Source organism: Macaca fascicularis, chromosome 9 (assembly GCF_037993035.2).
Source record: "Macaca fascicularis isolate 582-1 chromosome 9, T2T-MFA8v1.1".
In the NCBI taxonomy this organism is placed as follows: Eukaryota; Metazoa; Chordata; class Mammalia; order Primates; family Cercopithecidae; genus Macaca; species Macaca fascicularis.
Window position 1 is genome coordinate 535,572 of NC_088383.1, and position 14,322 is coordinate 549,893.

The 14,322-nt window shown below is 37.2% G+C and overlaps 1 protein-coding gene across 14 annotated transcripts in view; it reads left to right on the forward strand.

Annotated features, from left to right (window-relative positions):
• ZMYND11 (zinc finger MYND-type containing 11) overlaps positions 1-14,322 on the forward strand; it is a 117,531-nt gene that overhangs the window by 4,922 nt on the left and 98,287 nt on the right. For 2 of the 14 annotated variants that reach the window (XM_045399459.3, XM_065520197.2), the window contains exon 2: positions 59-150. The exons of the other annotated variants lie outside the window; for them this stretch is intronic. The gene's annotated coding sequence lies outside the window, so the exon portion shown is untranslated. The remainder of the gene's footprint in view (positions 1-58; positions 151-14,322) is intronic. 14 annotated transcript variants of the gene reach the window in all.

Consider the following 14,322-nt stretch of genomic DNA (forward strand, 5'->3'; position numbering starts at 1 on the left):
TTCTGGCACTATGTCCATAACTGCTTCAGTTTGTATTTTCTGTATTTCCTTGAAGCAGATAGACTTTCCGAATAAAGGAGAACTGGTGTTTTCTCTTCATTTGATCTTCATTAAAACCTCACCAACATTTCTACTAGGAATTCAGCATATGTGAGTTTAATTTCTACCAATATCTCTTACATACTTTCAGTTACTTGCAGTGCCATTATCAGGTTTTCAAAACAAATGTAAATCTGCTTTGATACAGTGATTTGTGCAGATATTAGTGACCTGGAGGTTGTTCTTCAGGTTTTCAGTGTTTTGTCTTCTCTTAGTCTCGACTTTTGAAATAGTTAGTAGCTACAATTTTATAACATAAATGAGGACTGTGATAATAATATATCATGTATTGTCTGTCTACTGTATATCAGCCACTGTGCAAAGTTACTTACACGTACACTCTCCAACTTAAACTTACACATAGTCCTTTTTTTTTTTTTTTTGAGATAGGGTCTTGCTTTGTTGCCCAGGCTGGAGCGCAGTGGCGCCATCTCGGCTCAATACAACCTCCACCTCCTGGGTTCAACTGATTCTCATACCTTAGCCTGCCAAGTAGCTGTGACTACAGGCAGGAGCCACCATGCCTGACTAATTTTTGTATTTTTAGTAGAGTTGGGGTTTTGCCGTGTTGGCCAGGCTGGTCTCAAACTCGTATATATCTGCCTGTCTTGACCTCCCAAAGTGCAGGGATTATAGGCATGAGCCACCACGCCGCCCGGCCACACATTGTCATCTTAAAAGCATAGCAGTCAGTCTTCCTTTTAATTATGGAAGGTTCACCTTGTAGCACACTTTAATCACATCCTATCCCAGACACACACACACACAGAAACACACGAGAAGTGGATAGATATTTTTTGAGACAATGTGATTTATATAACATAAAAGTTTGAGAGTCTCTGGGATAAGAGGTAAATGATAGAAACGAAGATAGTGTGAGGGAGAGAAGAACCCAAATCAAAATACCCAATACAGTAGTCTTTTTGAATAATCATGGCTTAGTTACGGTTTTAAAAACATATGCAGAAATGATTTATTGCTTAAGGAAAGATTTTGTGTGCACCTGTTGTTACTGTTTTTCCACTAGAAAATCCAGAGAGTTATTTAGTTTGTATCATGGAAATGCTGTACAAGTTTTAGTATCAAAATTATTTGCAAATGCAAAGAATATGTAAAATAAGATTTTTTTTAGTGTTTATGTAATCCATTATTATGTCTTAGGACAGAACTTTGGCAAATTATTAGACATAGATATTTAACTCAATTCAATAAATAACCTAATTAGATATTTAATCTTTCGTTGCATATATATTTTTCCTGTTCAGTAACTTCCCGATTTTTATCTCAGGTTTCTTTTAAAGAGAATTTAGCATATTGGAAAATATTTTCATAATTAAAGTGCTGGGTAAATTCTTTTAAAATGTGTTCAATCAGATAGTAGTAGAAATACCGTTAGTGCACATACTTAAGTTATTCACACTATTAATTGTAAAGTTACAGTTGCATTGAGTATGTGACACATTTCATTTAATATGGTAACATCTGCAAATGTCCAGAATGTTTGCTCCATAAATGTCTACAAGTTTGCCCACTTTTATGTAAAACTAAAGAAGTAGAAATGACAAAAGTAATAGAATGCTGCTATATCAGAGTTATAAAGGAATCATATAGAATCTTCGATCTGTTTGTTTTTCAGAGATGAGAGGGATATATTAACAGATCACATTAGCTTACACATTAATTGGAAAATGTGTTTTGCTGAAATACAGTATTTTCATTTTTCTGTAAACTTAATATTTAAGTATAGTAGGTAAACTAGTTTTACATCAGTGCGTTTATAGTTCAAGTTACTTCATAATTCGTTTTATAAGATCACACTAAAATATTGTATTTTCATATAAGGAGAATATAAGCAATTTTAATATCTTGACCTCATTTATTAATACATTGTTATTTATTGAAACTCTGCTATGTGTCATACTCTTCTTAGACGCTGAGGCGAGAAAGATAAGATGGCTCTCGCCTTTGTAGAGTTTACAGTTCAGGGTAACACATTTATTGAAGCAAGCACAGTAAAATGTAAAGGCAAGAGGACTGCTTGAGCTCAGGAGTTTGAGGCTACAGTGAGCTAAATCAGCCACTGCACTCCGACCTGGGTACTGTAGGACAGTGAATGAATTAAGATAAGTCGTATTTGAGTTAGGATTACTTGCAAAGTCTTAGCATTGATGATTTAAAATTTATCCTGATTTGTAATTTTGAGATTTTACTATGTTAACAACCTGAGGGTATTTAAAAGCAACTTTATTATAATTGGTAACTTTTAAAGTGCTCTGTTGAAAAGTAGAACTGTATTAAATATCAAACATATATTGTGTTCTCCAGATATTATCTCAGCATTTAAATGAAAGGTAGATCCAAATTAAATTTGTAGTTTTTTGTTCTCTGCGGTTTGGTCTGCACGTTATGTTAAGTAAATTTAAAATATAGGTTAAGAGCAAAGGATATTCGTTCCTAATTTAAGCATTTATCATGTGAACATGAAAGATACTAAAATATTCAAAGGATTTCTGTTGAGAGCTTGTCATATAATATTAGCTCTCATAACTAGGGTTAAAAAGCCTATTTTTAAAAATTGGGAAGATATTGTGGTTTATAGCAAGATAATCTGATTTATATACATTTTAATTTGGCTGTACACATTAGGTCGCTTTACGAGTCTACTTTCTAAGCAGTTTTTAGGAAGCTGGGTTTAATCATGAAAGTTGTTTGTGGCAGCACCATTTGTGTTATTTGTGTTTTGTTTTGCTTTTAGACACGGTCTCATTCTGTAGGGAGTGCAGTGGTGAGAACTCTGGTCACTGCAGCCTCCACTTCCTGGGCTCAAGTGATCCTCACAGCCTCCCCAGTAGCTGGAACTACAGGTGTGTGCCACCATGCCTGGCTAATTTTTTGTAGTGATGGGGTTTCACCATGTTGCCCAGGATGGTCCCAAACTCCTGAGCTCAAGCGAACCACCTGATTCGATCTCCCAAAGTGCTAGGATTACAGGTGTGAGCCACCTTGCCCGGCCTGTTTTTTCAAAGGGGTCACTTTTTGAGTGTCTCACATACTAGGCAATTTTCATATCCTGTTTAGTCCTCACAAAAGCATCATGAGGGATGTGTCATTGTAACAATTTGTAATAAGGGAATAGACTCAGAAGGGTTAAGTTACTGGTGCTCAAGGTCGTAGAGACATAATCAAATTGGTCTGAATTCAAATGTATGACTACCACACCTGTAATCTGCTATGCTGCTCTGTTTCCCGAAAACCCATCAACTCCTTAAATCTTTATAGTGATATACCTTCATTTTCCCAATGCACTTTTATAAGTGCAAAAGTACGTAATATTAACAAAGTGTAAAACTGTGTACCACTGCTTATAAAAGCAGGAGGTAGAAAGACAGGAGTATTAGGAAACTCCGGGCAATCAAAACATTCTATTTATGAAGTTCTGGTTAATGCCTACTCAGTGGTAATGACAGCTAGTAATCTGAGAACAAGCATAGATAATTGGTTCATTTTCTTGCTTGTCACTATGGTAGCTCACATTAGGAAGATAACTTGGTTCAGGGACAGGAGCACTGGAGGCGGGGCACCTGCAGGTCTTCATTTTAATACTTATATAATGGAGAAAATTGTTTGAAAACATTTGGAATTAACTCAAGTATTCTTGCTGTCTTGGAAAGGGAAGTCATTGTCTTGAGGTTGTAACACTCCCCCTACTGGATAAGTTCAATTTGGATTCAGATAGCTAATTTCTTGAAAGCTGTATTAAATGCTAATTTCTTGAAAGCTGTATTAAATGCTAAGGCTTCAGCATTCTGTTGGGTATGTACTGTCATCTAACATAAAATAATACCATTTTGTGAGAAGCATATGGTTAAGAGAGAAATAATCAAGTGATAGCACCCACAGATTGAGATCATCCTGACACTCATCAGCAATGATGCTGCAATGGAATAATTGAGGGCTAAGCATGAGGGAAGCTCTCTCAACTTTTGAAAGCTATTATGAATTTTTTAGTTTTCTCTTCTTGTAGAGTCTTGATTTATCTGCCTCTTGCTTGTTTTTCTATCTCGAAAGTATGTCTGACAAATGCTGTTTTAGAAAGCAGGTCCTTAATTTTCTATTGAATTTTGACATGGAGCCCTTCCCCAATTAATGTAAAATATACCTACTTTCACTGTCCAGTTCTTGCAATACAAAAAAAAAAATTGAGAAAAATTTGTTTGGGCCTTCCATTGATGTCAAATTTAATAGGTTTTGAGAGGAGGTTATTTACCATTGGAGATGTTGTCTTTTTAAATTATAAATGATATAAGTCTACAGTATTTTTTCTACTGTACTTGTAATTTGGCATTTTCTTGTATGTTTAGAAAAAATCAAATTTAATATTAAAGTACCAGAGATCGTTTATTTCACAATACTTATTTTACCAGTCTGCACATGTATGTTCTACAATTATAACTTAACGAAGCCTTTTACTTGTGATCAATATTCATGTTGGATTATTTCAGGTAAGAAACTGCCATTTGAGGCAGGGTCAGGTGGCTCATGCCTGTAATCACAGCACTTTGGGAGGCCGAGGTGGGCGAATCACTTGATCCCGGGAGGCAGAGGTTGCAGTGAGCGGAGATCCTGCCACTGCACTCCAGTCTGGACAACAGAGCAAGACCCTGCCTCAAAAAAGAAAAAGAAACTGCCATTTCAATCATTTTAAAGTTAATTTTTTAATATTTTTAGGACTGTTCAAATAAAAATAATATTAGTCTCAGTTATTTTCAAATGAATTAAAAGCTGAACAGCCAGCGGTCCAATTTAAAGTTAGACTTTCCACTCATGCTGAGGAAAAATTCACTGTCGTTGCAGTCGTATTTGTACCTCATTTATCTATTTTAATTTAATTTTGTTTTTTAACACAGAGTCTCGCTGTGTTGCCCAGGCTGGAGTGCAGTGGCACCATAACCGCCATAACTGCTCACTGCAGCCTCGATCTCCTGGGGTTAGGGGATGCTCCTGCCTCAACTTCTCGAGTAGCTGGGACTATAGGCGCGTGCCACCACACCTGGCTAATTTTGGTACTTTTTTCGTAGTGGGGAGGGTTTTCCCATGTTGCCCAGGATCATCTCAAACACCTAGGCTCAAGTGTTCTGCCCATCTCGGCCTCCCGAAGTGTTGGGATTACAGATGTGTAATCGCCTGGCCTATTTTTTTAAAATAAACTGTTTAGAATTTTAGATGACAGTGTTACACAACTCACATTAGGAACTAGGAGTGAGTTAGCATAGTGGTTCTCAGTTGTGGCTGACTGAGCATCTGAATTCCTTTTTTTTTTTTTTTTTTTAACAAAAACATTAAATCAATCTCAGGGGTTGGGTCTGGGCTCTAATTTTTTATTTATAGATATAAAATGTATTTTATATATAATATATGCAGACATATTTCATTAGCTTTAGGTGCAAGTGGTTTTTGGTTACATAGATAAATTGAGTAGTGGTTAAGTCTGAGATTTTAGTGTGCCCATCACCTGAGTAGTGTACATTGTACCCAATATTTTAAAAATATTAAATATTAAAGAGATTTTTAAAATCTCTTACTCCTCTTCCACTCTTCCTCATTCTGAGTCTCCAGTGTCCATGATACTACTGTGTATGCCTTTGTGTACCCATAGCTTAGTTCCCACTTACAAGTGAGAACATGCAGTGTTTGGTTTTCCATTCCTGAGTTATTTCATTCAGAATAATGGCCTCTAGCTTCATTCAAGTTTCTGCAAAAGACATTATTTTATTGATTTTCTTTTATGGCTGAGAGTATTCCATATGCATATATCACTTTTTCTTTTTTCATTTATTGGTTGATGGGCACTTAGGTTGGTTCCCTATCTTTGCAATTGTGAATTGTGCCACAAGAAACATATGCATGCAGGTGTCTTTTTGATGTAATGAGTTCTTTTCCTGTGGGTAGATGCCCAGCAGTGGGATTGCTGAATGAAATGGTAGATCTACTTTTAGTACTTTAAGGAATGTCCGTGCCGTTTTCCATAGAGGTTGTACTAATTTACATTCCTATACATTCCCATAAGCATTCTCTTTTCTTCACATCCATGCCAACACCTATTGGTTTTTGACTTTCCGATAATCACCATTCTTGTGGGGGTAAGGTGGTATCTCACTGTGGTTTTAATTTGCATTTCCCTGATGATTAGTCATAGTTAGCATTTTCTTACGTGTTTGTTGGTTATTTGTATATCTTTCTTTGAGAAGTGTCTATTCATGTCATTTGTCCACTTTTTGTTGGGATTTTTTTTCTTGCTGTTTTGAGTTCCTTGTAGATTCTGGATACCAGTCCTTTGTCAGATGCATAGTTTCCAAATATTTTCTCCCATTTTGTGGGTTGTTTACTCTGATGATTATTTTCTTTACTGTGCAGAAGCTTTTTAGTTTAATTAGGTCTTGTTTTTCTTTTTGTGGCATTTGCTTTTGGGGTCTTAGTCATAAATTCTTTGTCTAGGCCACTGTCCAGAAGAATTTTTCCTATGGTTTCTTCTAGAATTTTTATGGTTTTTGGTTTTAGATTTAATTCTTTAATCCATCTTGAGTTGATTTTTGTATAGGGTGAGAGATAGGGATCCAGTTTCATTCTTCTATGTGTGACTATCCAGTTTTCCCAGTATCATTTATTGAATAACGTGTCCTCTCCCCAATTTTGTTTATGCTTTGTCAAGGATCAGTTGGTTGTAAATATTTGGCCTTATTTCTAGGTTTTCTATTCTTTTCCTTCCTATGTGTGTACTTTTATATCAGTACCATGCTGTTTTGCTTACTATAGCCTTGTAATATAAAGTCAGGTAATGTGATGCCTCCAGATAATAGTTATTTTGCATAGGATTGCTTTGGCCATTTGAGCCATTTTTTGGCTCCATATGAATTTTAGGATTTTTCTCTATTTCTATTAAAACAATGTTTGTATTTTGATAGGAATTGCATTGAATCTATAGATTGTTTTGGGCAGCATGGTTGTTTTCATGATACTGATTTTTCCAATCCATGAACATGGGATGTATTTCCATTTGTTTGTATCATCTGTGATTTCTTTCAGTAGTGTTTTGTAGTTCTTCTTGTAGCGATCTTTCACCTCCTCTGTTAAGTATACTTCTAGAGTTTTGTTGTTGTGTTGTTTTGTTTTTGCAGCTATCATATAATAAAGGATTGAGTTCTTGATCTGATTTCTCAGTGATACGGTTTGGCCATGTACCCCCCGCAAATCTCATCTTGAATTGTAGCTCCCATAATCCCCATGCATTGGGGGAGGGACCCAGTGGGAGGTAATTGAATCATGGTGGCAGGTTTTTCCCATGCTGTTCTCATCATAGTGAATAAGTCTGGCGAGATCTGATGGTTTTCTTTTTTTTTTTTTTTTTTTTTTGAGACGGAGTCTCGCTCTGTCGCCCAGGTTGGAGTGCAGTGGCCGGATCTCAGCTCACTGCAAGCTCCGCCTCCCAGGTTTACGCCATTCTCCTGCCTCAGCCTCCCGAGTAGCTGGGACTACAGGCGCCCGCCACCTCGCCCGGCTAGTTTTTTTTTTATTTTTATTTTTAGTAGAGACGGGGTTTCACTGGGTTAGTCAGGATGGTCTCGATCTGCTGACCTCGTGATCCGCCCATCTCGGCCTCCCAAAGTGCTGGGATTACAGGCTTGAGCCACCGGGCCCAGCCGATCTGATGGTTTTCTAAAAGGCGGTTCACCTGCACAGGTTCTCTTGCCTGCCATCATGTAAGACGTTCCTTTGCTTCTCCTTTGGCTTCCGCCATGATTGTGAGGTCTCCCCAGTCATGTGGAACTGTGAGTTCATTAAACCTCTTTTTCTTTATAAATTACCCAGTCTCGGGTATGTCTTTCTAGCAGTGTGAGAACGGACTAATACACTCGGCTTGGTCGTTGTTGGTATATAGCAGCACTACCAATTTGTGTACATTGATTTTGTAGCATGAGACTTTACTGAATTCATTTATCAAATCTAGGAGTCTTTTGGAAGAGTCTTTAGAGTTTTCTAGGTATATGAGCTTATCATTGGCAAACAAATAGTTTGACTTTCTCTTTTCCAATTTGGATGCCTTTTATTTCTTTTTCTTGTCAGATTACTCTGACTAGGACTTCCAGTACTGTGTTGAATAGAAGTAGTGAAAGTAGGTATCCTTGCCTTGTTCTAGTTCTTAGGGGGAATGCTTTCAACTTTTCCCCATTCAGTGTGATGTTGACTCTGGGTTTGTCATAGATGGCTTTTCGTATTTTGAGGTATGTTCCTCCTATTGAGCTGTAATTTTTAAAAGGAAACAGTTTTATTTTAGCTTTTCAAGTTTCAAATTTTTATTTTTTGAGGTGGGCAGAGGTATATGTGCCTTTTTAAATATTTGTTTTTGGAGTAGCGTATATAAAATGTTGTACCCTGGGACTTTTAGCTCCAAGCCTCAGGAATTCTCTTTCAAGAATCAGATCCATGAAGTTCCCTTAAAAAGATGATAATTAAAATAACCCGAAAAATAAATGCATCCTAGATGAGAGCCTTAAATCTTTTTGGATTCCTCAAACATGCTACTGTATTGCCAGAGAAAATGGATATCGAAGGTATCGTTTATTGATATTCCCTGATGGTCACAGATATAACTATAATCATAGGTAAATGCACATTAGATCTTGAGATACATTATAGTCAGGATATGGGCTGCCATCCACTTTGAATGTCTGGGCATTCCGGTAATTTGAAAAACAGCAATACAAAAGTGTTCCTGCCTGTCCTGTAGCCAGCTCTCCAGGATGTCTCCTAATCCTGATAGGCATCCCTGGGGCAGTCAGATCAACCATCTTGGGGTTATGTCTTCAGTCAAGTGAGACCACCCGAGAAGGTTTTTCAGGCTTTGCCTAGGTCTCTGGCTAGCCTCTTCTTTATCCCTGATGTTTATCTGGATTTCGGGTGATTATTGATGTTCCTCCAGGCTAGGGGTATTATTTCCACGTACAGATGGTTCTACAGGTCTGTCCGTCTACAGGAGGAGATGAGAGTCTCTAAACTAGTGTCAGAAGAGTGTGTCTTAACTTCCTTTGCTCTGGGAAGAAGCCCTTGAGGTGTAAGACTCACTGTGGCTCCAACCCCTACTGTCCAATATTTGCATTCACACCTTAGTAATTATATTACTCACACTAGGGTTTTGAGGCTTCACAGGTATCCCAGGACCTAGGCAGTGCCTGATAATTTCCACAGGTTTCTTTATTTTCTCTTTAACATAGTGTTCATAATTCTTCACTGATTCCACAAAAGCCAAGATGCACGGCAGGTGGAGTTTTAGGGAGTGACCAGGTAAGCCTCCCTGGGCTTGGTGCTGACTGTCGACAGGGTGTTCACCAGGGCCTCATCAGGGCTCTTCGTTTGCTCTTCTGATGGTGCAGCACAGCCCTTGTCCACCATTGGTTTTCCACTGGTGTCAGTGTCCTTACTGTCTTCTGGGTTAGACCTCAGGTGATACACAACGTCTGTGTTTTTAAAGTGTGCTAAGTCAAATTTTCTTAAATATACATAATTTTGTGAGTTTTAGATTACCAGATACATTCAAGAATTATATTCTTAATTGCTGCTGTGTTAGAATTGCATTTTAAAGACAATAATTTTATGAAATTTGAACTTGAAGAATAAAGTGGAAAATGTTACACTAAACATTGTGAATAATAGGAAGGGAGAGGGTCTGATGTCTGACTCATAGAAAGTAATTGACTTTGAAAAATACGAATTTTCTGAAAAGAAAGGCTGAACTGAAACTTGACCACTCCAGTCTCTGATCTCTTTCTCCTCAGCTCAGTGAGACCACAGGCTCCCTTTGGATCTCCATCCATGCACTGTGGCCTGGGAATTGCTGTGAGGCAGAACGCTGAGGTGGTGGTGGTTGTTATTATTGTTATTATTATTTGAGACGCCCAGGCTGGAGTGCGGTGATGCTATCTCGGCTCACTGCAAGCTCCGCCTCCCAGGTTCAGCCATTCTCCTGCCTCAGCCTCCGGAGTAGCTGGGACTACAGGTGCCCGCCACCACACCCGGCTAATTTTTTGTATTTTTAGTAGAGATGGGGTTTCACGGTGTTAGCCAGAATGGTCTCGATCTCCTGACCTCGTGATCTGCCCACATCAGCCTCCCAAAATGTATTATTATTTTTTAAATATGGTTTACTTTTGAAAGAACAATACAATAGTAAATAACTACTTAATACATGTACTGTTAATAATATTTTCATATTAAATTCTGGGTATGTTTTAGTATAAATGGGCACTAATTTTATACTTTATCAAGTCTCACACTTTAAATAGACATTATATCACTTAAGAGAAGGGCAATTCTGTTGTGGGAGTGGGGAAGAAAGGCTGAAACAGAGTCTAATGAAGTACATTATTTCTACACTTCTTTCTCTTCCTTTTTAATGGAACCCTACCCCTCAGATAGAGTGGCCACTAGTTGCTTTGACCACTCCATCTTCAGAGATTGCAAGGCAGAAAGTTTGAGAAATGGAGTCATAAGTGAAGGAAATAGTTTGGCAGGATTCACCCCAGTTTAGCCTGAAAGTGTTAGGAATGGATGTGAGCTGGCCAGCACCAAGTCTAAAACCTGGCAGATTTTAGAGAATCTGTGCCTCAGGCTGTAGCCATTTTTAATGCTGATGAGATGGGATTATTCTAGAAAATATACCTTCAGAAGTCACAATAATTAATTTATTTATATATTTTAGTTTCCTGGACACCGACTCTCCTCCCCCTTCTCCCCAAAACCTGTGTTTACTCCTAGACCTCAGAATCCTTCTTCACCCAGTGCCCTAGACAGTCATTACACATCCATTAAAAATGTGAAATGTGAGCAGACTTAATTGGCACCCCTTTTCAAGATTACAAGAAACATATTTTAACCAAATTAAAACTCAAAGTACTTTAGAAAGAGCTATTATATTGCAATAACCGAAATATTTGGTTATTTAGCTATAGAAAGTGCCAGATTTATTGGCACACATTGTCAGTGTCCACTGTTGGCCATGTCTACTGTTGCCTGACACTTCACAATGTGTAAAGTAATTGTGAAATTTTAATTTTTTATTTCACATTTAATGAAATATTTTATATATTTTCAAAGATACAAACTTTGAGAACTACATTCAGTAAGACGGAGTCAAAAATAAGACAGAAATGTGTATTTTCGAAACCAGAATTCTGTTGCTCAAAAGTTGGACATCAGCCTGAAGTATGTTGTGATTGTGGTGACATGTGGCATCAGAGTGAGTGCCAGGAGCTGTTCTTCCCGCGCATGTCTTTGCTAGATTTGATCTAAAAAGTGGCCGTATAATTCCCTAGTTCTTTTTCCTGTTGTTCATTCATGCTAGTAATATGTATATAGTCAGGTAAAGTTTTCTCCTTCATTGTGGTATAGTCTCTTTTGCATGGAATGGCAAATAGTTGAGGGTTTAAAAATTATGGTAATTCCCATGTAATCACAATGTAAATAATGGAAAAGTTCAGTGGCAAACCTTTTCTTTGGTCTAACTTCATGAATTAATTAAAACGTGATAATTTCAAAGATAAATGTATTAGGAAAAAAGAGAGGTCAGTAGAGGTTGAGATACCACCTGAATTGTTGTCTGTAGTATTATGCTATTATTAATGTGTATAACATATAAACTATTGCGTTATCCTACCTTTTAAATTCATTATTAAGCAAGATGTGTAACTTGTGGTGTAAGCTATTTGTATAGGAACAGATTGAAATTTCCTATTGTCTCTCTGCCCTTGAATACCTTTAGCCATGGTACTGATGTACTGATATGTTCTCTAGGTAATTCACATTCCACCAGTTTTGAAGTACAGAATTGTTATTTGCTATTTTTGTCAGATATGAAGCTTACTATTATACAATCTGCAAATTATGACAAATCTCTCAAAAAATTTGAGAAATGAAACATTCTGGTTAAATTTAGCACAGACTAGTATGATTGCTATATAATAAGTGAATAGCCAATTAAAATGAATATTAATAAAAATGTTTACATATCCTGTTTCTTCAATTTTCAAGTTCCTAGTAGACAGTGATTATGTCATTGTAATTAACTTGTTAGGAAATGTTCTAGCAGATGACAGGATCACAGTAATCCCTGATCTACCATGCTGGTAATTATTCAAAATTGGCTGTCTCAAACTAGAAATATCACAAAAAGTTTCCATTTTTTAAAAATCTACCTCTGTTATTGGCATACATTCTATTTATATCAGTAACATCTACAGAATGTTTATTGTATGTTACAGAAATGGCGATTCAAAACATTTAAAAAGCAAAGATTACATACTTTATTATAGTTGAGTCTCATTATTCACCGTTATGCACTGAATTGATGAATGCTGACCTGTTGCACTAGGGGAAATAGTTTGGTTCCTGTGAGCCTCTAGTCACAACATTTTTATAAACCAAAGTGCCATTTGCATTAGTTGGGTTCATTTACCAATGTCCTTGTAAAACAAGCCAATTTCTTCCACGTAACCCATTCCCTCTGTAACCTTTAGCAAATATTAAAAAATTTCTTTTGCAGCCTCCTGATCTGCAGAAACTGCCTTGCCTTCAAGTTTAATGGTTTCATGCCATACCACCTTTTGAACATGAGACAGCCAGCACTAGCCAAGAAGGGTTTAACATTTTCCTGAGCCTGTGTAAAGAGATCATGAATTTCTTTGGCTTTCAGCTTTACAACATTGCTGTTCACCACACTTGCTGTTTAATTGATCATCATCCCATGAATGCACAAAGTTAGCCACTTTTCTATAACTTCATCACATGCTATAGATGTTACCGTAGCACTTTTGGGAATGGCCTCATACACAGATGAGCGCATTTTCTTTTCATTTTTCTGGGTGTATCATATTGTTGAATCATTGACATTGAACTCAAGGCCAGCATTACTATAATTCATACCTGAACAAAAGCTCATCTCATACATACATATGTGTGGTGTTACAGTGTCTCTGTAAGGCACATCACAGCCTTCTTGCACTTAGGAACACTAGCACATCAGCATTACACTTGGGGGCCACTATAAACAGCAAAATCACAACAAAAAGCACAAAAAAGCGAAAAACCTGGCGTCATAGATCTCGAGACGGACGCCTGTTATTACAGCATGAGAACTGAAACGAGAAGGCAGAGCATGGTCGCGGGGGTCCCAGCTGGGAGTGTGCATGCTGGTGACTCAGTTGTCAGCTGCTCCGTGCATTTCTGTGGTCATATGATGTCAGAACACCATAAGGATTGATTTTGGGATTACAAATAATTTTAGCAAGTAGGAACATTTGCAAATACATAATCTGCAAATAATGAGAATCGATATAGATAAAATAGCTACAGCTTTTCTGTATGAGGATTTTATATCTTTTTAATAGATACAAAGATTTTAATAGATATAAAGATAAAAACATTTTCACATCTTTTAATATCTCATTTTATTAAAAAGTCAATTTTGTACTGAAATTTCATGGCTACAAATGAAATATAAGAAAATTTCTCTTATTTTGTCTCCCATCCAAGTACTAACCAGGCCCAATCCTGCTTAGCTTCCAAGATCAGATGAGATCAGGCGTGTTCAGGGTGATATGACCGTATTTTGTATTCTATTAGTTGGACATCTTTTTTTTCCATGTAATTTTATCTCTGTTTCCAACCTAGGCAGTAGTGGCTTAGTATATAATATGTTTTTGGTGTATATGACTTTAAAAGAAGAATCAGTGTTTGGCTTTTGGCTTTGGCTTCCCCCCCCCCCCCCCCCACAAAGCATCTCATATGGTTAAAAAGAAAGTGAGATTTTTATGCTGAAAAATGTACTTTTTTGGTATGTAGCTTTAAAATTTTATGTTGAGAAAAGTGTATGCAAAATCTTGAAGGAGAAGATGGACAAATTTAACTACATACAATTTAAAAATGAAAAACCCTGTTGTTAACAAAGAAGGGAACTGGAACTATATTGGCAACATAGATGATAACCCAAAGGATAATACTCTTATGGTATATAAAGAATTTTTAGCTGGGTATGGTGGCCCACACCTGTAATCCCAGCACTTTGGGAGACCAAAGCAGGAGGATATCTTGAGGCCAGGAGTTTGAGACCAGCCTGGGCAATATAGCGAGACCCCATCTCTACCAAAACAGCAACAACAATGAGAAACAGAAAAA